The following is a 27,264-nucleotide window of genomic DNA, read 5'->3' on the forward strand; positions in this document are numbered from 1 at the left end:
ATTTTTGTCCTCAATATTTTCTGTTGAAAAATAAGCTAATAGCTCTATTTATGTCTCCTGTGTTTGATTTTTACATTTCTCCTGACATTTTATTGTTTTATCTTCATATTTTGTTTCCCATTTTATTATGATATATCTTCTAATAATGGTACATATGGAATAATATCAGTCAATCACTTTACATCCTGTTACTCATCAATTTGCTGGAGTGGTGCCAGTAATGTCTTCATTCATTCCTGTCATGTGCTAGTGTAGCCCAATAGCGTCTACTAGCTCCAGGAACACAAAGAGCCTCAAATTGATAGTTCAGGGTCTTGACTAAGAAGTCTGACTATCTCACAGGTGGGCAGCCATGCGATCTTTTGACCTCCCCTGGAATCCAGTTGGTAATAGCTCTAGTCCAGCGGTAATCTGCAAATTGCATTACATGTCCAGCCCGTCTGATTTCAATGCCTTGGTAAATGAGCGTCCCTGATTCTCATTCGTCAATGGAGGTCAGAACTCTGGATTGTTTCTCTCACTTGAGAAGCATGATACTCCAAGCATAGCTCATTCGATTCCTCTTTAGGAGACCCAAATAGCATTCTTATCCTGTTTTCATGGGGCCCAGGTCTCTAAGGTGTATGTTAATGCAGGAAGAATAGTGGAATTGGAGAGATGTGCCAGGAGCCGGAGGTTCTTTGTCCTCTTAGCTATTTCTTCGACATTCTTGAAGACATTCCAAGTTGCTCTCAAAAGAAACAGTGACCAGGATACAGAGACAGTCTATGGAATGGGACAGGATACTATAGCCTTCTGTTAAGGGGTTAATATCAAGGATATACAAAGCACTGGTTGAACTGTACAAGAAGAAAAAAATCCAATACATCAGAAAATGGGGCAATGAAATGAACAGAAACTCCTTAAAAAAAGAAAGTCAAATGCCCAAGAGTACATGCAAAAATGCTCTTCATCATAAATCATCAGGGAGATGCAGATAAAAACAACAGTTAGATATCATCTCACACAACAGAGACTGACACACATCCAAAATAGCAAAAGCAACTTTTATTGACATAGATATTGGGAGAAAGGGACTCTCCTTTGCTGCCAGTGGGAATGTCTGATTGTTCCACCCTTTTTGGAAAACAATATGGACGTTCCTCAAAAAACTAGAAATTGACCTCCATTTGACCAAGCAATAACACTTCTGGGAATGTATCTCAGAGATGGGAAAAAGTACAGTATGAATAATATCTGTACTTGTATGTTTATTGCAGCACTATTTAAAATAGCCAGAATCTGGAAAACTCCCGAATGACCGAGAACAGATGACTGGTTAAAGAAATGTTGGCATATCTGCACAATGGAATATTTTTCTAGCTGTTAGAAAAGATGAAATTATGAAATTTGCATATAAGTGTATAGCATGGAGTATATCATGCTAAATGAAGTACATCAGAGAGAGAGAAAGGGACAGACATTGAATGATTGGATTCTTTTGTGGGATATAAATCAACATATTGAGAGACTAACTCCAAAAGATAGTAGAGGTAAGGGTTAGGAGGATTCTCCATGGGTCAGAAGCCAGCCTCAGATGCTGGAGGAAAAGGCAGCTGGGAGACAGAAGGGATCACTAAGTAAATGATGCTTGGAGGGCTCACTCAGAATGGTAGATGAGTGCTGAAAGTAGACTATAAATTAAACAATGTCACTTTGTACCTGTATTGCAAAGCATAGCACGCCAAAAGGGAACGTGCCTGCCATAGAGGCAGGTGTGGATGGGGTGGGGGTAACGGGACAGATACTGGGAATATTGGTGGTAGAGAATGGACACTGGTAGAGAGATGGGTATTCAATCATTTTGTGAATGAAACTTAATCACAAAACTTTATAAGTCTATGACTGTATCTCAAGATGATTTATTCAATAAAAAAAGACCATCTACACTTCTGCTCAATTTATGCATTTTACAATGCTTTATCTTTTCCTTTTGTTGGGTAAAGTCAATTTTTCCAGTTGTTATATCTTCCATGTACGTTTTTTTACATGTACATGTATATTTATTATATTTGTGGCAGGAAGTGAAATGGTGCAATCACATATGTATATTCATATGTGTATATATGCATATAATATCTCTACCATGGTCCATAATTTATTTTTGTGTCTTGGCTACCTATTATAAATTATTTTTCAATATACATGCAAAGTCAATTTCTATTTAAGATACAGATTTCATTCATTTAGGTTAATAGGGGACATGTAGTACATTATGCTAAGTGAAATAAATCAGAGAAATCAAAATATTACATGAAATTACAATGATTCTAAAATATAAAAACTTGAAATAAAATTTGAGGGTAGGAAGACAATTTCCAAGAACAGTGGACACTGAAACAGGAAGATATAGATAAAAGGGTATAATTTTGCATTTGTATAGAATAGCTCAATTGAGTGTTCTAATATAGCTTGATAGGAGAATAAAAGTGACAATACATAAACACTGTTACATGTTTTGATAATATTAGAGATTAGAACTAAGTTATAGTGTTGGAGTTATTTGGAAAAAATTTATCTATTATGGATAAATTCCAGGGTAAAATAAGAAGAGAGAAAATTAAGAATAAAAAAGGAACATCAGATGTAAACTGAAGATTTGAAAAGAAATAGGACTTGTAAAAAAGCAATTTATTTTATTTTTCATTTTTGTGTCTTGTCTCCTGGTTATTCAGGACATACTCCTGGCTCTGAGTGTAAGGATCACTCCTGGAGGGGCATAAAGGATCATATGTCATGATGCAAATGGTATCTGTGTGGACTGGGTGAAAGTCAGGTGCAATGTACCATCTCTCCAGCCCACAGAGTGGACTCTTCTAAAGTTAATTTTCAAGTTCCAAATTGAGGTTAATGGAAGAATGGAGATTCAGTCAACAGAAACATTGTATTTTTTTAGAAAAGAAAAAGATCTCATTTGAGACTTAAGTAATTTTTTTTAATTTTATTGAATCACCTTGAGATAATTTCCAGCTTTTATGTTTGGGTTACAATTACACAATGATCAAACATCCATCCCTCCACCAGTGCACATTCCCCACCACCAATATCCCCAGAATCTAAAGTATTTTTATTAAAGTTTTATTCCATTGTTTTTTGAGAAAGTTCTAACACTCAGAAAACAAAGTGGTGGAAATATTAAAGTAATTAGATTAGAAAATAATTAATTAATATTAATTAATATTAATAAATAAGTAATTAGATTTTAATTCCAAAATACATCAATATAAAACTGAGAATTTAGGGACAAACATTTAGCCAACACCAGTTGAATCTCTGCCATTACGTGGACCACTTAACAGTTTAAATATTTCTGGATGCTGTGTGTAGGTTCTCATATTCTTCTAAGGTAGTCTGGATAAACCCCTACAACTTAAGATAAAAGTAGTATTGAATCCTCACGCCCTTACATTGAATAACTATCCCAGTGATATAAGAATTCCTGAAAGCAACACTGAAACATTCTAAGCATAACTTGGAAAGCCCACTCCCCGCAAAAAGAGAATTTTTTTCTTTTTGGGTCACACACAGCGATGCTCAGGGGCCACTCCTGGCTCTGCACTCAGGAACAACTCTTGATGGTGCTCTGGGGACCATATGGAATGCTGGGGATCGAACCCCGGTTGGTCAAGTGCAAGGCAAACACCCTACCCGTTGTACTATCACTCCAGCCTCGAGAGAATTTTTTTCTAAGTAGGTCATTTTAATAGAGATTAGTATGATGTGTTTAAATTTTGAAAACTGTAGGAATTTTCAGTCTTGATTACTATAGGATTCAAGAGAAAGTTAAATTACCTAAAAAAAAATTTATATAAGATATATTAAAAGTCAATATAAATATCCCCAGTTTTTAGACCAAAATTCAAAAATAAAAAGTAGGCAAAACAAGAAAGAAATGCTATTTCATCAAAAAAAATGCTGACATGTAAATTAGCAAAAATGATTTTCCTCTCCTAAATCCTGCATATCACATTGTACATGCAAATTGATCATGACATGTTTGTAAAACTGAACTTCAATGTCAATAAACATGGCAAAGGAACTTACACATAGCAAAGGAAGTTATGTTGGGGAAATTATGACCATTCCTAATATTGTGATGATTAATTTGAATATTTGAAATTGTCTGTTATCATAAAACCTACAAATTTATATAATTATTTTCCTGTCTATAAAATGAATGCTCATTATCATTATGTATTTGAAGTTATTTATAAATTGATTATAGAAAAATGTTTTCAGGACTCTAATACTTCATATATTAAACTTTTTTTTCATTAAATAGTTTGCTTTCTGATTTACTTTTATGTTGCTAGTACTTTTGTTTTTCTTAATTTGTATAATTAGTGTTAATTTTTATTAATTTTATTCATTGATTTGCTCAAGCGGGCCCAGTAACATCTCCATCGTGAGACTTGTTGTTACTGTGTTTGGCATATTGAATACTTCACGGGTAGCTTGTCAGGCTCTGCCGTGAGGGCGAGATACTCTTGGTAGCTTGCTGGTCTCTCCTAGAGGAGCAGAGGAATTGAACTCGGGTTGGCCATATTGGCTACTTGCAAGGCAAATGCCTTACCTGCTGTGCTTTCTCTCCAGCCCCTCTATTAAAATTTTATTATTTGTTGGTTTTCACTGAAATTTGGTTCTTTTAAAAATACTTCATTTTATGTATTGTACATGAAATATTCGTGAGTTTTAACATATTCTATTTTGAAGGAAACATTGTAAGTGCCTATCTACATTAAATTATTTAAGCATAAGGCACTGTTATGAAGTATATATTCTGCTATATAAGTATTTATATAGCAGAGCAACTAGTCATGATTAATTTTAATATGCCTTTAAGATATTCTAATTTCAATATGAAGATTTGGGATGGAGAGATAGTTAAGCACGCAGGACACTTGTCTTACTTAACACAGAAAACCCTAGCAACACATAAGTTCCTTCAAACCTCACCACAAGTGATCCTTGAGCACAGAGTCATGAGTAAGTCATGACTCTGTAAGCCATGAGCACTGCCAATAGATCCTACACACCAAAAAATGATGCATACAATATGAAGACATGATAATTAATTTTGCTAAAACTGAATGACACTATTATAAACCTATACTTTGATGTTCTTTTTTATATTCGTTCTTTCATCTCGCTTTATTTATATCCCCATCTACATATTATAACCTTTTGCAATCATTAAAGATTCTCAATAAGATTGCTCATAAATAACTAACTTCATAACTTATATTTAATAATTTTCTAAATATATTATTATATTTTAAACATATGACAAAAATTGAATTAAAATGACAGAGGTTTTGGAATTTAGATGCAACATTTAATTTTCTAGCAGTGCAAATGCCAACAGAAAAACAATTCAGTTCATTTTCTTTTTATTTTGTCCTCTAGATGCAATTGTTTGTTAAAACTGCCATAAAGTAGGGTACATAAATAGCAGAATTCAATTTTCTCACAGTTTTAGTAGTTTAATTTCTTCTGAGACCTCCCTTCTTGAATTGCAGATGACCACTTTCTTCCTATGCCCTCAAATAATCTTTCCTATATGCAAATAAGAGCTCTAAGATCTCTCTGTGAATTCAAATAACCTTCCTTTTGAGAGATGCTTTTTAAATTGGACCCACCCAAAGAGTTTCACTTAACATTAATTACTGCATTAAAGACTTTACTTTCAAATATAGACACAGTTTGAGGTAATGGTGATTAAGACTTAAATACATAAATTTTGTGAAGATGTAATTTAACTAAAATATTACTAAGTAAAGTGGAATTAATGATCACTAAACAGTCATTTTGTATTCATTTTCAAGAAATAATGCATTAGAGTAAATTACTTGAAAGAATACTAATGCCTAGTTAGCTTCTTAATATAAAATTTAAATGATAATTATTACTGTGAAAAGTTACTCTAGTCTAATCAAATCTAAGAAAAATATCATTTTAAAGTCTTTCATTTGCAACATAGCCTGAAGTTAACACATAAAACATTATTTCAGTTTTAATTTTATATTATTTTAGGATTCGGCCAGAAACGACTTACAAGTGTGCTTTCCATATTATTCTCCATTAGAAGTTTTAAATTTTATGCATAATAAACTAGAATCTAAGTGATTTTTTAGTATTTATACTCAAACGAGTTATATATTAGTGAAGTAACTTACAAAAGAAAATGTTTATTTCAACCAATTCTGTGTGCCCATGATAAATTAATTTATAGAAATTTTTTCAGTTCTCATTTGTATCACTTCTTCACTGATTCAGACAAATGGAGCAGTAAGTTTTAATTTGCAAGCTTTATAATTCGATTATTATGTTACATAGGTTCTACATGGAATAATTGAAAGTTAACACCTAAGGACACATTTCTTTTATCAAAAGAAGTACTTCTAAAGTATTTCTAAGTATTACTAAATAAACTAGTATAAATATATATATTTCTCTCTATGATTTGTTACCACCAATATATAATCTGATATGGGTTTGGTAACTGAAATCTCCAGGCTTTCTTGGTGTCGGATGGACTACCTCCTCCCACCTCCCTGTTCTTCCAGAAGTTTTGGCAGTCACATCCACACCCCAAAGTGGCCACTCAATTGAAAAGCTACTTCAGCTTTACCATGCCGATAAAAATACCAAATTCCCTGAACAAACACCATGACCTCTTTGCACCTATACTGCAAACCGTAATGCAAAAAATAAAAATGAGAATGAGAGGAAAAAGGAAAGTGCCTCCCATAGAGGGAGGCTGGGGGTTTGGAAAATGGTGGTAGAAAACAGTGGACATTGGTGGTGGGAAACTTACACTGGTGGAGGGGTGGGTGCTAGATCATTGTATGACTGAAACCCAATTATGAACATCTTTGCAATGGTTTATCTCATGGGTATTCAATTAAAAAATAAAAAATATATATGTTCAACATAACAAAATCGAAACATAAAATATGATCAAGAGCTCCCTAAAATTTTGTGACAATATTTATAATAAAACTGTTGAGCACCATGGAGACAGAGGAAATATACATCATAATGGTAAAGTAACAATGGTTTTCAATAAACCAGTCACTAACATGATCAAGGACAAATGCTGAAAAATGTTGCACTAACATCAGCCTCAAGATAAATAATATCCATTATTTTGTTGTCATTTAAGCTCAGTAATGCACAAGGGTTACTTCTGGGTTAATCAGGGATTACATGTGGCAGTGCTTGTGTAATCATGTGTAATGCCAGGGATCAAACACTGGTCTGCAACATGCAAGGCAAGCACACTACCTGCTGTGCTCCAGTGCTAAAGATACATGCCAAAGTTACCTATTCTTATCACTATTATTTGACACAGTATTTGAAGTATTATACACTGCAATTAGGTAAGAGAAAAAGAATTGATTCATATTAGTAAAGAATATAATAAGCTACCACTAAATACAACTGTTTGTTCATTGCATTTGGGCCACAACCAGCAATACTCTGGGGTTCCTTCTGCCTGTGCCCTCAGTAATTACTCCTGCACTACTCAGGGGACCACCTGGCACTCCACTTTTTCTCTCACTCTGTATAAATATAAAATGATATTTACTATCATTTTATATTAAAAAATAATTATAAAATATAAATAAGTTCCTGGAGATATGCAGATTAATAATACATGGCAATTTTTACTTGGCAGGTTTTATCTATTTAGATTATATTTCATATTACGGGAGATTTAGAAAAAACTTTTAATTCAAATGAAGAATAGTCATATTAAAATTTTATGTTTTATTAACGGACTGGAGCGATAGCACAGCGGGTAGGGCGTCTGCCTTGCACGCAGCCAACATGGCCGGCCCGAGTTCGATTCCTCCGCCCCTCTCGGAGAGCCTGGCAAGCTACCGAGAGTAGTCGATATGCCAGACACAGTAACAACAAAGTCTCCAATGGAGACGTTACTGGGCCCGCTCGAGCAAATTGACGATCAATGGGAGGGCCTTTACCTTTACCTTTATTAACGTAAACTGATTTATATGAATATATATTCTCTAGGGGTACATGTAGGTAATCTCCCCCTAAATTCAAGCCTAAAGGTGGATAGTACCCATGGGCAGTAACTTAAAAATTCCTACTAGTGAGTGTAAAGACTTACAGGCTTGCCAATACTTAGAGAAGCATTGATAGACAGCCCTGCTGAGAAAATTCTGTCAAAAGAGCATAACATCCCCATAGTCTCAAGGCTATTGCTTACATGACCTGCTTCTCTCATGATAAAAGTATTTCTTTGTTCTTTACACTACTCAGTTCATTTTCCCCCACCATTTAGACACTTTTTTTATTAAGACTGTGGTTTATAAAGTTGTCCATAATAGAGCTGTTTCAGGCATGCAACATTTCACACCACTCCCACCTCCAGTGTTTTCTTTTCTCCACCAGGGTCCCCAGGTTCCCTCCATTCTCTTAGTCTTTCCTCCTTGAGGACTTATAAAAAATTTAATACATATTACATGCTCCAACAGAACTTAAAAAAAATGGCAAATGAAACTACTAGAAAATAAAGAACAGTCAATTTGTTATATTTCGTTAAATATAGATGTTTAAATAAACATATTTTAAACATATATATTTGTTAAATATATACATCAGTCAAATAGATGTACTTTCTTTTAACCATCTTTTCTTTTTTCCTTTTTTATTGAATAACTGTGAGTTAGAGTTACAAAGCTTTCAAGATTGAGTTTCAGTCATACAACGATAGAACACCCATCCCTCAACCATTGTATGTTTCCTAGCACCAATGTTCCCAGTATCCTTCCTGCCACCCCCACTGCACCCCCTGATGCTATGGCAGGCACTTCCTTCTCATTCTATATTTTGTGACATTATGGTTTGCAACACAAATAATGAGAGGCCATCATATTTCGTTATTTGTCTACATCCAGCACACATATTACATCCCTAGTGTTCCCTCTAATCATCATTGACACCGAGGTCCCTTTGTAATCCAACTGCCTTCTCCCCCAGTACTTGAGGCTGACTTCAAACCATGGAACAATACTCCTGACCCTTATCTCTACTATCCTTCGTTGTTAGTCTTATATTATATTATTTTATATTCCACAAATGAGTACAGTCATTCTATGTCTCTCTCTCTTTCTGACTAATTTCCTTAGCATGATACTCCACATTCACTTATTTGAAATTTTTATGACTTCATTTCATCTAACAGCTGCATTGTTTTCTACTGTGTAGATGCCCCATAGTTTCTATATCTATTCTCTTGTTTGGGGGCATTTGGTTTGTTTCCAGATTCTGGCTATTGTGAGTAGTGCTACAATGGACTATTTTGTGACATTATGTTTTGCAATACAAATACTGAGAGACCATCATCTTTCGTTCTTTGTCTATATCTAGCACACATATTACATCCTCAGTTATCATGCATAGATGTTATTTCTACTATGATTTTTGTACCCGTGAGATATATTCCCAGAAGCTGTATTGGTGGGTCATGTGGAAACTCAATTTCTAGTTCTTTGAGGAATGCTCATATTGTTTTCCAAAAAAGGCTGGACCACTCAACATTCCCACCAACAACGGGTGAGAGTCTCTTTCTCCCTGTATCTCTGCCAGCACTGGTTGTTCTTGTACTTTTTCATGTATGCCAATCTATGTGGTGTAAGATGATATTTGATTATTGTTTTTATTTGCATCTTCCTGATGATTAGTGATCTAGAGCACTTTTCCATGTGCCTTTGGCCGTTTGTGTTCCTTTTCGAGGAAGTTTCTGTTCATTTCTTCTCACCATTTTTGATAGGATTGAATTTAATTTTTGGAGAGTTCTACTAGTTTCTTTATATCCTGACTATTAAACAGTTGCCTGATGGTTATTAGGTAAATAAAGTTTCCCAGTCGTTAGGCTGTGTCTGTATTTTGGTCACAATTTCTTTTGATGTGCAGAAACTTCTTAGTTTAATATAGTCTCATTTGTTTATCTTTGCTTACACTTGTTCAGTAATGTCTCATCTTAGATGATGCCTTTAGCTTCAATGTCATGGAGGGTTCTACCAACATTTTGCTCCAGGTACCTTATGGATTCAGATCTGATATTGAGGTCTTTAATCCATTTCTATCTGACTTTTGTGCCTAACATTAGAAAGAGGCCTGAATTCTTTGTTATTGCATGTAGCTACCTGTTTTTTTTCCAGCAGCACTTGTTGAAGATGCTTTCCTTGCTTAATTTTGTATTTATTGTTCCTTTAACAAGTATTCAGTGATCACACATTTGATAGTTGGTGTCAGGATATTCAACTCTTTTCCATTTATCTGTTTCTACTACAGTACCATGCTGTTTTAATTACTACCACTTTGTATTAGAGTTTGAAGATGGAGAAAGTGATGCTTCCCATCTTATTTTCCCCAAGAATTTCTTTAGCTATTTCTGGAGGTTTATTGTTCCATATGAATCTCAGAAGTGTTTTGTCTATTTCTTTGAAAAATGTCATGGGTATCCTTGTAGAGAGAGCACTGAATCTGTATAATGCTTTGGGGAATATTGACATTTTTACAATGTTAATCCTAACCATCCACATGCAGGACATGTGTCTCCATTTCCTTGTGTTCTCTTTTGTTTCTTGAAGTAGGGTTTTGTAGTTTTCTTTGTATAGATCTTTTGTCTATTTATTAAGCTCATTCCAAGGTACTTGATTTTCTGAGGCACTATTGTTTACAGAATTTTTTTTCAATTTCTCTTTCTTCTCTTTCATTATCTGTGTATTGGAAAGACACAAACAGGGCTGGAACAATAGCACAGCGGGTAGGGCATTTGCCAACCAGGGTTTAAATCCCAGCATCCCATATGTTACCCTGAGCACCTCCAGGAGTAATTCCTGAGTGCAAAACCAGGAGTAACCCCTGTGCATTGCCAGGTGTGACCCAAAAAAGCAAAAAAAAAAGGAAAGACATGAACAGTTTGATATTGATTGTGTAACTTGCCACTTTACTATTCAGATCTATTGTTCCTAGTAGCTTTTTTTGTAGAGTTTTTGGGATTTTCTAAGCATAGTATCATGTCATTTGCAAATACTGATAGCTTGACCGCTTCCTTTCCTACCTGAAAGCTTACTATGTGCTTATATTAGATGACTTTCATTATATTGAGGAAAGCTCCTTCAACTCCCATTTGTTGAGAGTATTTGTTATGAATGGGTCCTGTATCGTATCAAAAGCTTTTCTTCATTTATTAATATGATTATCTGTTTTTATCTGTTTTTTAATTGATATGGTATATTTTGTTGATTGACTTGCTAGTGTTAAAACATCCTTGCATCCCCCAGATGACTCCTACTTGGTCAAAGAGTATGATCATTATGAAGAACTTTTGGATTTTCTTTGCTAGGATTTTGTTGAGAATGTTTACATCTCCTTTTCATCCCAGATATCAGCCTGTAATTGTCTTTCCTCGTGGTGTCTCTGTCTGCTTTTGGTACCAGGGTGACATTTGTCTCATATAAACTGTTTGGAAGTATTTTTTTAATTCTTCAGCTTCCAGCAATAGATTCCAACGGATTGGGAGTAGGTCCTCTTTAAATATTTGGAAGAATTCTGAGTGAATTCATCTGGGCTAGGGCTTTTGTTTTGTGGGGGACTTGATAACGATTTCAATTCCCTTGATGGTGAGAGGTCTGTTCACATATTCAAAGTCCTCTGGTTTAGCCTTGGGAAGCTATAGGGTTCCAGGAATTTATCCATTTCTTTGAGGTTTCCTTCTCAGTTATTTTTTTTATTAGTGAAACACCGTGAGGTACAGTTGTAGACTTACAAAATTTTTGTGCTTGGGTTTCTGTTGTACAATGATCGAGTGCTCATCCCTCCACCAGTGCCCATTCTCCCCCTTCACTAATCCCAGTATCTCTCCCACTCCCCTCATCCCCCACATCCCACCCTGCCTCTATGGCTGGACATTCCCTTTTGCTCTCTCTCTCCTTTTGGGTGCTGTGGCCTGCAAAAGAGGCATTGAGTGGCAGTCATGTTCGGTCTAGAGTCTACTTTCAGCATGCTTCTTCCATCCTGGGGAGATCCTCCCATACCCCCCATTTGGTGCTTCCTTCTACATCTGGGCTGCCTTTACCCCTAGAGTGTGAAGCTGGCCTCCGAGCCATGGAGTAAACCTCCTGGTATTTATCTTGGCTATTCTTGGGTGTTGGTCTCCTATTTTGTTAGTTTATGTTCCCCAGATGAATGTGATCTTTCTATGTCTATCCCTCTCTTTCTGACTCATTTCACTTAGCATGATACTTTTCATGCAGTACCACCTGTATGTAAATTTCATGACTTCAGCTATGTACTTCGCTAGAGGAAGGAGGAAAATGGAGACTGGACCTAATAAAAAGTTGAGAAATCATTTGCTCTGTGCTGTTGAGGCTCTTTACCTGAACTAGACATTGAATCTGTCTTATAATTTGCTATCAAACCTAATCTGCTGGTTGAGATTGAAGGTACTAATTTCATTGGTTATATTGTAGCATAATATCATAGCTACAATTTCTTCTCTCTTCAAAATATGTTACAACACATCACTCACCACGAAATAGCAAATATCCTTTCACCACAGTCCATTGCTCTTCCACTCTGGTTTCACTCTGGTAATCACATTTCTGGTGTCTTGACCTCAAGGATTTTCTTATAATTGCTTTGCTTTGGGGGCCACACTTGCAGTAATTAAGCTTTATTTTTTTGAGTCTGTGTTCAGGATTTGCTCCTATCAGTGATCCAGAAATCATAGATGATGAGGGGGGTCAAGCACTTGTCAGATACACGCAAGGCAAATGCCATTCCCACTATAGTCTCTCCATGGTGAGAATATGGTCTTATTATTTCTTCTTTCCCTTGCTTCACTTTTCCATATTCCACATGAGCAAAAGTAATTTTTATTTGTTTTTCTTTTTATTACTTAATTCACTAAAAATTACCACTTCTATAATATTTTTCTCTTTTTGAAAGGCAGGATTTCACCTTTTATTTTTTAATTAATTAATTTAATGGAAAGGTCTGTGTCACACTTGGATTTACTCAGGGCTTAGTCCTGTCTAAGACTAAATCAATTCCTCAGATTGACCAAGGGTCCACTACAGCAACCTTCTAAAACCCTGAGCATATTTTCATCCTAAGATTTCATCCTTTATTATGATTATTATTCAACTTGTGTATGTGCATATGCATATATATTTTTTCTTTCCCAGAATAAAAAAATAGATAAACCATATAACACAGAAAATCTATTCATGTATTCTGTTCTTGTATTCAAAAGAGATTAGTTTGAGAAGTTATGTACACCTATGTTTACGGCAGTATTATTTACAATAGCCACAACATAAAACAACGTGGTGTCCTATAAAAATATGTTGAAGCCAAAGAAAAAAATGTGTATTTTTTTAACTGAACAATATAAACACAACACTCTGTTCAAACAGTCGTTATAAAATGCTTCATTGGAAATGCAATGAAAATTTAGGCAAAGTCTAAAAAATCTTGCTGAGAATAGAGATCATTTTTATATATTTTGTACTGCCAGAAAAATCATGTTACCTAATTAAAAGTTTCAAAATTTATTTGGAAAAAAAATTATTTCATCTAAGATTTGGTAATGCCTCAGTGACAAGACACACAGGGCCTCAACGGATGGGGTTGGAGCTGGCCCTTTCCTCCTTGCCCCAACATTACCCTGAGTCGCCACCCACGAATGGCCTTTCTGGCTCCTCATCAAGCTGCTTATCGACCATGATTCCAGAGACTCAGAAATAAATCTTGGAACCCAGCGGCTTTTGTCAAAAATGCACCTGGACCCCATAGTAGGTTACTGTTGTCAGGCCACCCCAAGGGGTAAAGGGTGTTGTCCCTCTGCCTGCTCACCCTTGGTGGCTTGGTGGCTGCCATCCTCCAGAGGCCATTAGACAGTCAGATTGGTGCCTTCAGTGATGAGATATGCATGACTTCATGGGACTGGGGTGGAGCCTGCCCTTTCCTCCCCACCCCAACGAAACTCCAAGATGCCACCCACAAATGGCCTCTCTGGCTCCTGATCAAGATGCTTAACAGCCATGAGCCAAAAGACTCATGAACAAATCTCAGAACCCAGCAGGTTTTGGCAGAAATCCCTCCAGATTTATTTGTTAAAATTTCAAAATTTCAAAATCACATGACCACTACTGCAGCCGTGAGACATCAAATGTTATTCATAACCAGCAATAGAAAACAAATTGTCTACTGTTGTTTTTTAGCAGATCTGAGTGTTGGGGTAAAATCCTAAATAATAATGGTGGATCTGGTGTTGAAATATTGAATGTAATCAAAGTAGAGAGAGAATAAGGTGGAAATCATCTACCCCACAGGTAGGGGAAGGGTTGAATTGGGGGTTTTTGGAGGTAGAGAATGGGTACGGTGAAGGTACGGATGTTTCATTGTATTACCAAGAATTAAACCCGAAAGCTTTGTAACTACTCTCATGATGATTCAATAAATGAAATTATAATGACTGAAAAAAATGAATAATGGTTGCAACTCATTGTAGAATTTCTATGTACCCATTTTATTATATTTTTAAAATTTTTTATTAGTGAAACACAATGAGGTACAGTTGTAGACTTACAAGTTGTTGTGCTTGGGTTTCAGTTATACAATGATCGAGTACCCATCCCTCCACCAGTGCCCATTATCCATCACCACTGATCCCAGTATCCCTTCTACCCCCATTCCCCCCATCCCACCCTGCCTTTTGTTCTCTTTCTCTTTTTGAGTGCTGTGGTTTGCAAAAGAGGCATTGAATGGCAATCATGTTCGGTCTATAGTCTACTTTCAGCATGCATCTCTCATCCTGGGAGGATCCTTCCAACAACCTTTATTTGGTGCTCCCTTCTCTATCTGAGCTGCCTTTTCCTCTAGCATGCGCGACTGGCTTCCAAGCCATAGAATAAACCTCCTGGTACTTATCTCAGCTATTCTTGGGTGTTAGTCTCCTATTTTGTTACTTTATGTTCCCCAGATGAATGCAATCTTTCTATATCTGCCCCTCTCTTTCTGACTCATTTCCCTTAGCATGATACTTTCCATGTAGTACCACTTGTATGTAAATTTGAGGATTTCATCTTTTCTAACAGCTACATAGTGCACTCGGCCGACACAGGTTCGATTCCCAGCATCCCATATGGTCCCCTGAGCACCGCCAGGAGTGATTCCTGAGTGCAGAGCTAGGAGTAACCCCTGATCATCACAGGGTGTGACCTAAAAAGAAAAAAAAAATGAGGTGGCAGAGAGGGAAATAATAATTTCATTCACAGTTGTGCCATCTAAAAATCAAGTTGTGGAGCAAACTTCATTTCTATAAGCAAATCTTTAAATCACTCTTTAAAGAAGTAGAAGGTAAACCAGAAAGTCAGGACAGCAGCTAAGGCACTCGTTGAGCATGTTGGGCATCAGCAGGATTTGAATCATATTTGGTGACCTGAGCAACACCAGCAATGATTCCTGAGCAGATTGCCCTAAGCAACGTTGAGTGTAAAACAACCCCCCTCCCAAATAACAAGTCAAAGAAACTGAAGGCATATGGAAATAGAAACATATCTCATGTCATAGATCAGAAGGATTAATGCTGCTAAAATGACCATACTACATGTACTACTTAATCAATTCAAAGCAATACTATTCAACTCTCCATGACGTTTTTTTATCTATACATTGTTCTACATGCATACAGATATGATCTTTTGAAAAATTCTATTTTATTTTATATGAGAGGAACACCTGGAAGTGCTCAGGAGTTATTCCTGGCTCTTCACTCGGGAATTATTCCTGACAGAGTTTAGGGGACTATATGAATTGCCCTATTGAAACCAAGTTGGATGAGTGCAAGGCAAGCACCCCACCTATATCCTATCACTGATCCAAGTTTAAATTTTATTTTTATGCAGACAATGAGCTTTACAGATATTTTGATAATAGAGTTTCAGACATATAATGTTCCCACTTCAAATCTCTCCACCAATGACTGAATTCCTCTACCAATAATCCCAGGTTCTCTCCCACCCCCAATCTATGTCCTTGAAAGACATACTTTTTCATTTCACACCACAGAGACTGGCCCATATTCAAAAGAACAAAAGCGACCAGTGCTGGTGCGGATGTGGCGAGAAAGGGACCCTCCTTCACTGCTGGTGGGAATGCCGACTGGTTCAGCTGTTCTGGAAAACAGTATGGACGATTCTCAAAAAACTAGAAATTGAGCTCCTATTTGACCCAGCAATTCCACTCCTGGGAATATACCCCGGGGAGGCAAAAAAGTATAGTCGAAGCAACATCTGCAGTTGTCTGTTCATTGCAGCACTGTTTACAATAGCTAGAATCTGGAAAAACCCTGAGTGCCCAAGAACAGATGACTGGTTAAAGCTTTGGTACATCTACACAATGGAATACTATGTAGCTGTCAGAAAGGATGAAGTCATGAAATTTACATACAAGTGGTACTACATGGAAAGTATCATGCTAAGTGAAATGAATCAGAGAGGGATAGACATAGAAAGTTTACATTCATCTGGGGAACATAAAGTAACAAAATAGGAGACTAACACCCAAGAATAGCCGAGATAAGTACCAGGAGGATTACTCCATGGCTTTGAGGAGAGCCGCACATGCTAGGAGAAAAGGCAGCTCAGATAGAGAAGGGAGCACCAAATAAAGGGTGTTGGGAGATTCCTCACAGGATGGGAAATGCATGATGAGAGTAGACTATAGTCAGAACAAGATTGCCACTCAATGTCTCTTTTGCAAACCACAACACTCAAAAGGAGAGAGATAACAAAAGGGAATGCCCTGCAGCAGTGGTAGGGTGGGATGGGGGGGAAGGGGAGTGGGAGGGATACTGGGACTGGTGGTGGTGGAAAATGGGCACTGGTGGAGGGATGGGTATTCGATCATTGTATAACTGAAACCCAATCACAAAAATTTGTAAGTCTAGAACTATACCTCATGGTGTTTCACTAATAAAAATTTAAGGAAAAAAATAAAATAAAAAGACATACTTTTAATTTAGTTATTATAATTTGGGTCCCATATTTACAGTACTATTAGCTCTAATGGTGTATATATATACCTCACCTCTATACCACAGATGATGAGCCCAGGATCCCCACCCCCCATATTATTTCCAGACTGTCTCTTCTTGCTGTTCTTTTATATGCTCTCCTTTCCAGCGTTCTCATTCCTTCAATCTAAAGCAATTGGCTTCACAACTTTTATATCTTACATTCCTAGACATGTCATCCCAGGGGTGAGATCCAATATGAGTCCTTGTTTTTCTGGTTTACTTCACTTAATCAGAGGTTTTTCAATTTTATCCATATAGCAATGATAACTTTCAAAATTTATAAGAAATTCCCCAAATGAGCAGAACAGTAAAGGAAAAAGATGATGGGAAGTTTTCTTCAAACTTCAAGCTATAGCATTTACGAGGCAGAAAGGTAGTAAAACTGTGAGGGCATATGTACACTCTCACATTGAATTCCTGACTCCACAGGGCCACAGAGCATTGCAGGGTGCAGGGCCCCAAACATCAGGTGTTGGTTCTGCAGGACACTAAGCATAATTGCCAGGACATGTAACTTAGTATGGGTTAACCGAAGTAACTGAGCATGATGACCTCAGTTCCACATTTTGTCCCCAAGAGCATATTTTAGAGGCAGAGAAGTGTTACATTGAAAAAATGACCACAGTTTATTGTTTTTGTCACATTCATATGAGCATTATAATTGCTTGCATGACTGTGCTATTATAGTGATAATGAAACTATAAGCATAGGAGTGCAAAAACATTTTCAAATTTGTGTTTCAATGTAATTCAGATAAATGTTTAAGGCTGGCATTTATAGATATTATGAAATGTTATTTTCAATGCATTTAAGAAATCTTAATACTTCTATGGAAGAGGTTTGGATTGATGTTCCAATTGGCAGTGTTCCAGAGTTTAGTCCTCCTGTAACACTCACTAAACCCTGTTTGTTGCAGTCTTTTTGAACATAGACAGTTCATAGACAGTTCCACCCTCCCCTCTTTGGCCACTCTTGGTGGTGCTGAGGACTTACTCTTGGTGGTGCCTAGGTGAGTTTATGTAGAGTTGGGGAGTGGCATTGGTTCAGCACATGCAAGGTAAGTGCCTTACCATCCCTTCTATCTCTTTGGCCCCAAAGTGTACTGTGTTAGTGTGGAAAATCTGTGCAATACTTGTATCTTTTAATAAAAATGAATCACGCTACGTATTTTTATGTTGACGTATGAGGACAGTGGATAGGGCATTTGCCTGGCATGTGGCTGACCCAGGTTCAATTCCTGTGTCTCTCTCAAAGAGCCTGGCAAGCTACCGAGAGTATCCTGCCCACACTGCGGAGCCTGGCAAGGTTCCTGTGGCGTATTCGATATGCCAAACACAGTAACAGCAAGTCTCACAGTGGAAGACATTACTACTGCCTGCTCGAGCAAATTGATGAACAACTGGAGGAGAGTGGACAGTGCATTGTTGTGAAAATAATGGTGATTTTGTTTAAATTTCTGCCAGATAATTGGAATATTTTCTTTAGATAGCATCTGCTCTTGTAAATTGCTCATATTTTTATAGGGTTGGTCTTTAAACTGTATTTACTTTGGGGCTGGATTTTCAATACAGGGTCGGGTGCTTGTATCGAATGTGGTCAATCTGTGCTCAGTCTCTAGGTATCCTATCTGATCTCCTGAGCCACACCAGGAATGATTCCGGACTGCAGAGTAATCCCTGACCAGTTAGCCCTGAGTAAATTAAATTAATTTACTTTTTATTATTTACTAGATTCCTTTATTTTTTGACTTTCTAAAAGCTTTAAAATTTAATGTAGCCAAATTTATTTATAACATATCTTGTTTTGTTCCTATAGCCAATGGGATTAGGTTGCTAAATATATCTCTGGCTTTGTTTCAGGATCTGGAGTATATTAGATATATTTTCCTCTATTATTTTAATGGTTTTATATCTAATATTTCAATCTTTATTCCAGTTTGGGTTAAATTTTGTGCATCATATTAAATAGCAATACATTTGCAGCTGGAGAGATAAATGTCTGTGTGACTAGCATGTACAAAGGCCAGATTTTGTCCATTACTGATGGTCCATTTTCAGTGCTCAAGAACCTGAAGTTATCTCTGGTGATGCCAAGTATCTTGGTGGTCCTGAGGAACCTTTAATATTAGCATATGCAGACTTGATGGAAGAACTTCCATCAAGGTGATACTTTTGGCCCCAAAGACTGCTGTGATTAAGCACTGCGGATTCCGAATACCTAATATTTGATCCATACCATCAGGCTGAGTTGAACAATTTTCAAAATTCTAGGCCCTTAGTACATAACATGATATTTACCCATAAAAATTATTGGAGTGTGTCACATGGGTCTATTTTGTCCTTTGGGATCTAATATTTAATTCTTAATTAATTCTGAGCTAATTTTGTAATGGCATTAATACCATTGATTAAAAAGGCTTTCACTCAATGTTTTTGGGTCATTTGGGTTTTGTTGTCAGAGATTGTATGTTCATATGGCTGGGTTTTTCTCTAGGATTTATATATTTTATTAATTTTTATTAGTGAGACACCATGAGGTACAGTCGTAGACTTACAAATTTTTGTGCTTGGGTTTCAATTATACAATGATCAAATACCCATCTCTCCACCAGTGCCCATTTCCCACCATCACGGATCCCAGTATCCCTTCCACCCCTATTCCCCCAATCCCACCCTACCTCTGTGGCAGGGCATTCCCTTTTGTTCTCTCTCTCCTTTTGGGTGTTGTGGTTTGCAAAAGAGGCATTGAGTGGCAATCATTTATATTTTATTCTGTATCCCTGTGTTTCAATAATGTATTATTTTAAATGCTCTTTGTTTATAGTATAGTTTAATGTCAAGGAGAATTGCCTCCATTTTACTCTTGCAGATTATTTTGGTCTACATATGGATATATGCTTCCTTACATTTTTTAATTGTTTATTTATCTCGGAAATAACATAGACATATGTCTAGGTATTTAATTTCATCAATAGATTATTTTTGTAAAATATTTTTTAATTAATAATTATTTTTGCAAGGTACCAACACAAAGACTCATTTTCAATTTTATTTGATATTTTTCTATTTATTTTGCATTACATTACAGTATTCAATCTCTGCTTCTTTAGGCTCACTCCCAAATACTTCATCATTTGTTTTGGGTTTTGTTCTCATATGGGTTGGGGGCTTGGGATTACATTTCATTTCATTTTTTTTCATTTCATCATCCTGTTAATCGTCGATTGCCTCGAGCAGGCCCCAGTAACGTCTCTTTCATCCTAGCCCTGAGATTATATTCAGGGCTCTTTAGGAGAATGAGACCCATCATTGTTACTGGTATTTGGCATATTTGGTAGGCCACGGGGAGTTTGCCAGACTCTGCCCTGTGGGCAGGCTACATTCGACAGCCTGCAAGTTTGTCCAAAGTAGGAATGAGATAATAAGATGTCATAAAAAAAAGTTTTGATAAGATGTTCTGGGATCTGGATTTTATAGTCTCTGAGTCTTGGCCGCTGATGGGATTACACGGCGCCAGGGGGCCAGGTGGTGGGTGTGACCCCCGCCTACTGGAATTTGGAGGATCTGGGTGGAAGATGCTCGACTCCAATTCGAGTAGGCTTGGAGGTCTCGGCCCCGGAACCCGCGTGGCTTTGTCCCTCTGCCAGTACCTTCAGGTGTGCGGAGAGTGGTCTCAGCATGGTGGTGGCTGGTCCTGGAGGTCTCCGGCTGCCGTAGCCCTGGCCGGGGCAGGGAGGAAAGCTCAACCCGCTCCCCTCCAAGGGACTCCTGGAAGGAACACCGAGGCGCGGGGGCAGAGACTGGGATTACATTAAAGTAATATATTTCTTCCATACTACTGAACCACAGCCTAAGACCCAAGCAATTATAAACAAAAATGTTTTCTTAGCTTTCATTTTGTAGTGATTAATATCTCTTAAAGTTCTCTGGCTCTCTGCTCCACCCTGTATGATAGAGGCTGTCTCCTCTTGCTCAGCACCTTCCACATCCCAGAGACACTGTGGTGAATGTCAGAGTGAACAGATTTGGCCATATTGTTCCCCTGGTGACCAGGGCTTCCTTTAACTCTGGAAAAGTGGAGATTGTGGCCACCAATGACCCTTTAAGCATTGACCTCAACTCCATGGTCTACATGTTCCAGTATGATTCCTCTCACAGTAAATTCATTAACACAGTCAAGGCTGAGAACATGAAGCACATCACCAACTGGAAGCCCATCTCAATCTTCTAGGAGATCCTGCCAACAGCAAATGGGGTGAGGCTGGTGTGGAGTCCACCAGTGTCTTCAATACTATGGGATAGCTGGACCCACTTGAGAAAGGGTGACAAAAGTGTTATCATCTCTGTCTTCTCTGCTGACACATCCATGTTTGTGATGAGTGTGAAGCACGAGAAATACAACTCCCTCAAGATTGTCAGCAATTACTTCTGAACCAAACTGCTTGGTTCCCCTAAGCCAAGGTTCAGTGACAATTTCGGCATCATGGAGGGGGCTCATGACCACAGTCGGCGCCATCACTGCCTTCCAGACGACCCTGAACGACCCATCTTGGAAACCCTGAAGTGACTACTGAGGAGTGGCCCAGAACATCATCTCAGACACCACCGGTGCTGCCAAGGACACAGGCAAGGCCATCCTGGAGCTGAGCAGGAAGCTGGTGGTTGTCACCTTCTGTGCCCCCACTTCCAACTTGTCCATTGTGGATCTGACCTGCTGCCTGGAGAAATCTGCGATATACAATGACATCAAGAAAATGATGAAATGGGCCTTTCAGGGCATCCTGAGCTACAGCAAGGACCAGGTTGTCTCTTGTAGCATTAACTGTGGTACCCATTCCCCACCTTCAATGCTGGGCTGCCGTTGCCCTCAGGAACCACTTCATCAAACTCATTTACGATTTGACATGAGTTTGGCTACAGCATGAGAGTGGTGGACTTTGCTATCTACACGGCTACCAAGTAGTAAGCACTTCCCCCAGGACCACCAACCCTGCAGGTAGCACCAAGAGGAAGAGATAGGCCCTCAGCTGCTATGGAGTTCTCCTCCCACTCAGCCAGAACATCGAGAATCTCCTGACTTCGAGTTTCCATCCCAGACACCCTGAAGAAGGGCCCAGTGGGGGACATGGGCAGCCCCACCTTGTCATGGAACATCAAAGTACATTGTACCCCATCAAAAAAAAAGCTTCCTGTTCTGCCTGCTTCTTATTCTCCAGTAAAAGGACGTGTTAATGAATATTCAAACCTCTGGAGTAAGCTTGCTGAATTTCTTTAAATCTCTATGTTGCATTTGACATTTGATTTTCCTAATTTTATGCCTATAATAATCAAACAACCATAACAGGCAGGAGATTTAAGTTTCAAATATCATAGTAGTAGAAAAAGCTGATCTTATTAAGAAGGAAAATGGCATGAATGATGAAGCTATTTTAATTGATATCAACTACAAGATCTTGAAGTTATTATTTTATTTTTATTAAAATTATAGTGACCTTTCTTAAAATACTTAAGAAAATTGTAAAGGGATATACCTGATAACTTTTCAATATCTGTATTGGTGGGGCTGGAGAGAGAGAGAGGAAGAGAGAGAGAGAGAGAGAGAGAGAGAGAGAGAGAGAGAGAGAGAGAGAGAAAGAGAGAGAGAGAGAAGAGGCAGGCAGTCAGGGGTGGGGGAAGAATTTAGGACATTGGTGGTGGGAAATGTACAACGGTGAAGGGAAGGATACTGAAACATCTTAAGCTCAATCATTGTAACTTTGATTAAAAAATGTTTAATTATAAATTTTGAAATCTTGCTAAGGACTATTTTTCCAAGGTAAGAAAAAGTTGGACAAAAGACATTTTTCTCAATTAAATAAGACATTTAAAAACTGATGAATCAAAGGTCAATGAATGAACAGCTATCAAGATAAAGTTCTCAAACACATATTGCTGACTGCTTATTAAAAAGACGATAGAAATGATACCACTTGCATGCTACTCTTTAACATTCTTTCTTTTTTTTATTAGATTTTTATTAGTGAAACACTATGAGGTACAGTTGTAAATTTACAAATTTTTGTGCTTGGGTTTCAGTTATACAATGATCGAATACCCATCCCTCCACCAGTGTCAATTTTCCACCACCACGGGTCCCAGTATCCCTCCCACCCCGCATCCCCCCCATCCCACCCTGCCTCTGTGGCAGGGCATTCCCTTTTGTTCTCTCTCTCCTTTTGGGTGCTGTGGTTTGCAAAAGAGGCATTCAGTGGCAATCATATTTGGTCTAAAGTCTACTCTCAGCACGAGATCTCAGATCCTCCCAACATCCTTTATTTGATCCTCCTGTCTCTATCTGAGCTGCCTTTTCTGCTAGCATGTGCGGCTGTTCTCCAAGCCATGGAGTAAACCTCCTGGTACTTATCTCTGCTATTCTGGGGTGTTAGTCTCCCATTTTGTTACTTTATGTTCCCCAGTTGAATGCAATCTTTCTATGTCTTTCTTAATCATAAATTTTATACAGTATTAAGTTTATGTCAAATACATACTAATCCATGTTTTAGCATTTAGTAAATGAACTAATCAGTAATTTTACTAAGTATTTTATCACATTTATTATTTTAGAATTTTCTAGTGACTGTCAACATAAAATTATCAAAATGAATTACACATTAAAATATTCATTTTAGATATTGAAGTTAAGACTTTGTAAATAGTCTTTGGGATGTCATTTATTTTACTGAGTTTGGCTTTTAATGTATAATTAAGGAAGATTTAAAATGCATACCTATTTTACACTTCCTGTACCGAAACAATTTTTTCTACTTTTGAAAAATAAATCTACTAATAAAATAAACACATTTTATACAAATAGTTTTAAATGCACAAATTTAAATAGAATCTTTATTTATTATTCTATAATATTGAATGTATGACCATCACTAAAACAATAATGAATAAGTCTACCAGGTCCTGAAATGATAGACATTTGTCAAAATATCACCTGAGAGTTCTATTAGTTCCCTGACATTATGGAACTGATAATCAATAAATTTTTTTCTCATGTAAAATGAAATATTTCACCATTAAAAGTGATTTTGTTTTTTATATTTCTATGACTGACCTCAATAACTTATAAATTACATAAGTGCTGTGTTATGTTTGTGAGTTATGGGTCTTTCGTACTCATGGAAGAAATATAATAATCACCTTTCACTGCATATATTCTACATTCGTCACATTAAATCAAAAGAGTCTCATTGTTCTTTGAAATTGCAAGAGCTCTAAATAAACACACCTAAATCACTATCTAAACTCCAGTGTGTGACATCTGATTATCATTGCTTTGAAAAGGGATTTTATGTCAGAATTGTCATTAACATCATAAAGAATTAGGACATACATGTTTACATACTAGTTTACATACATTTCATATCATATAAACTAGAGCATAAAGGCTGATATATACTACTATGTAAATATACATGACTATATATATTAGATTTTATGTAATTTATAGAATATAAACAATAGAGGAAGCACATTGCAATAGATGACTAATATTGTCATTATATTTGAGAGGTAGTGAAGTATTCTGGAGGTACTTATGGTAGATGAAAATGAAAGGATCAGTGAAAATGCAATATGAAAATGGGACTTTACTGAATTAAATATATTAGAGATAGCATAATCAAGCTTTTGTGAATTACATTCTGGATTACTGTTTTATTTAGTTTTCTGAAGCTTTAGCCATACCGCCTTAACATAGTCCATACTTGTCAACTTTCATTTATGCTAGTATATTTTTTACTGAGTGAACAGAATAATATTACATTGAATTCTGTTAGATAATGCAAATAGATATCATATTTTAGATGTGGAGAAACAAAAAAATGTCTAAGTTTTATCTTATTTAGTTACAAAGTTAACATGGAATTTCATATCAATTGCTGTGAACAGATTTTGATAATTTGGCAGAATGTTTTTAATTGAAGTTCAATAGGAATGTTTAACTATAAAGTCTAAGTCATTTGTTAAACATGTGATTGTTTAATTTTATTTGCACTTTAACTTATATGGTTATAAAGTAAATTAAAGAACTGGCTCTAAAATTTAAGAAATGAAACACAATATTTTGATTGATTTATTTGCACTAGGGCTGGACCGATAGCACAGCAGGTAAGGCATTTGTTTGCCTTGCACGTGGCCGACATGGCTGACCCGGGTCCGATTCCTCCGCCCCTCTCAGAGAGCCCAGCAAGCTACCGAGAGTATCTCGCCTCCACGGCAAAGCCTGGCAAGCTCCCCATAATATGCCAAAAACAGTAACAACAAGTCTCCCACAATTTGTTGTGAGACGTTACTGGTGCCTGATCGAGCAAATCGATGAACAACGGGAGGACAGTGCTACAGAGTTACAGGTTTAAATATAAGTGAAGCAGAATATCTTTATCATCTGTGCACTTATTTATCTTTCTTCCCATATGATTTTCTTATCCTTTCAATGTGTAAATCATGACAGATTTTCAACAATTTTTACATGACACGTGTTAATTCTCTTCAGATAAGACATCTGTGACTTACATGTAGATGAATTAATCCTGTGACTTACCCTTTATAAATGTTAATTAAATCTATAAAATAAAAATAATATATTCTAAGAATAAATTAGTTTTAAGGATTATGTTTCTGCAGAGAAAATTAATTTTAGTAGTTTTAATGCCAGATACTTAAAAGAGGTTGAAAGTAAATGTGTATATATTCTTTGTTAATTTTATTTAAATTATTATGACATTAACAAAGGAAAAGTTTCATCAAACATTCTATTTAGGGCTATAAATAGTATTAATTTGTAATAATATACATTATACACGCATATATTCACAGAAAAATGATCTAAAATATTAGTTATAAAAATGTAAATGAAATACAAAATTGATATGGAATGATATGAAACATGAACTAAAATACAAATGAGGTATCATAAATAGAGTCCTTAGAGTGATGAATATCCTGATTCCGTGTTTATTTTATCTACTGCATTTTGCTGTATTCCACTGGAGCAATTTATTCATCAAGATTAAACATTCATGAGTCCCTAAAATCAGGTGTTTATTTTATTCTGCTATTACCAGCAGTTTCCAAAAGACATCACAAAATAAAACTCTCATGAGAGAGTATTTATTTTTCTAATATTAAATTAGTTTCAAGATTTGTACTGAATCTCAACTAAGTTGAAATATTGATCAGGACACCTGTTTGACTGTGACGAACGCATTAATCATCTAATTCCAGTTTTATCCAGTGTTAAATAAGAGTTAGAAATCAAAAACACACCAGAAACATTAAATAATTGGAACATTATTACCATTACTATAAGTTATTATAATTTTATATCATCTATCTAAAGATAAGGTATTAATATGGATGCCATAAATATCTATGGGAGTGTCATTATAATTCTGCACAAGTAAAATGTTGTTACTTGTAATATTTTCAAATACAATGACCACAATTAAGTCTTAGTAATCTTTTATGGTTTTCATAAATACTTTCTAGAATGCAATTTTTAATTTTCATCTCTTCTTTTCAAGTAATATCCAATGAAATTAAAATACTGTAATGATTTTAATGCCAAAATATATTTATTATATGTAAAACAGTGTTCTTAAACTAAAGAATTGCTTTTCAGGAACATATAGAATTGTATGTGTATATAATGTAATAGATAAGCATACATACTTATATATTTGTATAAATTATATATTATCAATGAAAAAATACACATTGCTCCCATATCAGAGTCCCCCAAATTATTTGGCCTATTGCTCCATTTCAGCAAACAATTTATTCAATCCCCCTGCACTCCGGGATATATACCTTCTTTAATTGAACAGACAGAAAGTGCCTCAATTGAGCCAGAATATAGTATTGCTAACCTGGATTGGTCGAAAGTACCTTGACAGAAAGAAGTAGCAGCAATCTTGAAAGTTGGAACCTAAAAGCCAATATTCTCTTGCAGGTACACATAGTACAACAGCAAGGTGCTTGCCTTGCATGAAGATAACCTGGGCTAAATCCACAGTATTCTTTGTGGTTCCCCGGGCTCACGAGGAATGATCCCTG

At 36.5% G+C, this 27,264-nt stretch overlaps 1 pseudogene; it reads left to right on the plus strand.

The window, feature by feature from the left end:
* The first annotated feature begins 21,166 nt into the window (after positions 1-21,166).
* LOC130020170 (glyceraldehyde-3-phosphate dehydrogenase-like) lies at positions 21,167-22,123 on the plus strand (annotated as a pseudogene).
* The last annotated feature ends 5,141 nt before the right edge of the window (positions 22,124-27,264 follow it).

Source organism: Sorex fumeus, unplaced genomic scaffold, assembly GCF_029834395.1.
Source record: "Sorex fumeus unplaced genomic scaffold, SorFum_2.1 ptg000010l, whole genome shotgun sequence".
Lineage (NCBI taxonomy): Eukaryota > Metazoa > Chordata > Mammalia > Eulipotyphla > Soricidae > Sorex > Sorex fumeus.